This window comes from Coenobita brevimanus, chromosome 102 (genome assembly GCF_032717465.1).
Source record: "Coenobita brevimanus isolate Jiangsu-jjx chromosome 102, ASM3271746v2, whole genome shotgun sequence".
In the NCBI taxonomy this organism is placed as follows: domain Eukaryota; kingdom Metazoa; phylum Arthropoda; class Malacostraca; order Decapoda; family Coenobitidae; genus Coenobita; species Coenobita brevimanus.
In genome coordinates, this window is record NC_137055.1 from 34,642,426 (window position 1) to 34,644,149 (window position 1,724).

At 38.9% G+C, this 1,724-nt stretch overlaps 1 long non-coding RNA gene across 1 annotated transcript; it reads left to right on the forward strand.

Moving 5' to 3' along the window:
• The first annotated feature begins 1,265 nt into the window (after positions 1 to 1,265).
• LOC145415321 (uncharacterized) lies at positions 1,266 to 1,457 on the forward strand. Its single transcript, XR_013900069.1, has 2 exons — positions 1,266 to 1,315; positions 1,349 to 1,457. It is a non-coding gene; the product is annotated as an uncharacterized LOC145415321 (long non-coding RNA).
• The last annotated feature ends 267 nt before the right edge of the window (positions 1,458 to 1,724 follow it).

A 1,724-nucleotide genomic window follows, 5' to 3' on the forward strand; every position in this document is an offset into this window, starting at 1 on the left:
GTCGTCTTTTGCTCACTTTTATGCTAATCAGATATAAAGACTATTGCATTCTGGGCGATTTATAGCACTAATTCTTACAAACACGTCTTTAAAGCGTATAAAAGCCTGTGTGGCAACTGGTTCCCATTCACTGTTGCCAGACAAGACAACCACATCACACGAGCAGGCTTGCAGCGAATTTGTGCTGACGACTGTACATGATTTCATCCATCTCTTTTTAGCATTACCCTACAAGAACAGTGATACATTTGATTACTGTCTCTCAGTATAGGAAGACAGTTCTTACCACAGCTAATATAGATGTACATAGTCCATCTGTCCATAGCCAGACACTATGATCTCATAAGGGGTGGTCATTTGTCTTTGAGTTGGTTGTAAGGGAGGGGCACTAACCCCCCAACAAGAACTTGTTCACACGTAGGGAACACATATGGTTGGGTTATATGGTTACCATCCAGCGTTGTAAATAGTTTCCTGGTTTACAAGAAACCTTTAGGCTTGTCACTTGTAAAGCCACCTGAAAAGGAAAGAAGAGTAATAAAAGGTGTTGGAATGTATTTATATAGCCCTGGAGTTAGGGCATACAAATTGCCTTGACACTGAATGCCACGTAATAATTGAATCATAAGACCAAGTTTGTTATTCAGGAACATTATTCACAAAACATGCCACTGCCGGAGCTCTGGCAGGACCAGCTTGTGGCAATATCACATATCACAGTATTACCACTTATTTAGGATGCCATATCAGATACTTATCAGTTGGGAAAGAAATTATATACTGTTTAGAAAGAATGCTTACTATTTACTGAAATATATATACCACTACAAAAAATGGAAGTTCAGGCTTTTACGAGATTATTGCAACGTAAAATATATTAGTGTGAATAATATCATAAAGTTGTTTACAGTATTACAAGCTTGGTGTCCCAGAAATTATCACCCAAAACCTCCAGTCTTAAACGCAGTGTTTCCAAACAACTCAAAATGAAAGGATCTTGAATTTGGCCCTTTTTTTATTTTTTCATGGAGAGAACAATCATGCGGGCTTCTATTCCTTCTTTGCATTAAAAAAAAAATAGTAGTATGCACCGATACTTTTTTTAGCCACTCAACAGTATGAAGAAAAATTATATGCTTTTCAGAACACAGTCCCTTTAGGATGGAGGTCGATTAGGTAGGTGAAAATGTGTGAGGTATTATGTTAGGCAGAGGAAGAAGAGAGAAGTGTAGTGCTGGGTATAGGAAGAAAATGTAGTGCTGGGTAGAGGAAGAAGAGGGAAGTGTAATGTTGGGTAGAGGAGGAAGAGGGAAGTGTTGTGTGTTGGGTAGAGGGGGAAGAGGGAAAGGTAATGTTGGTTAGAGAAGAAAGAGGGATGTTGTTGGGGCAGTGCATGTAGTGTTACAGGCTTTGAATGGCTGTAGTGGCTAGGTAGTGAGTATGTACACAATTAAATATTGATAGAAAAAAAGGAAAAAGAAAAAAAGTGGGAGGCATAATAAAACACACAAAAATGGATGCATATTTTATTTGGATGGAGGTCACTTTATAATTTGGGGCAGTGGTCAAATGATAGGTCTAGCACTTCTTTGGTGGTTTGAATGGCCATAATGCTTTTATTTTCCTCTGGCAGAGTGGGACCAGACTGGAGGGTCAGTTTAACTAGTAATCAGGGAGACTCTTCCTGTCACATTACTAAGTTTCACTGTTTCATGGGATTGGTC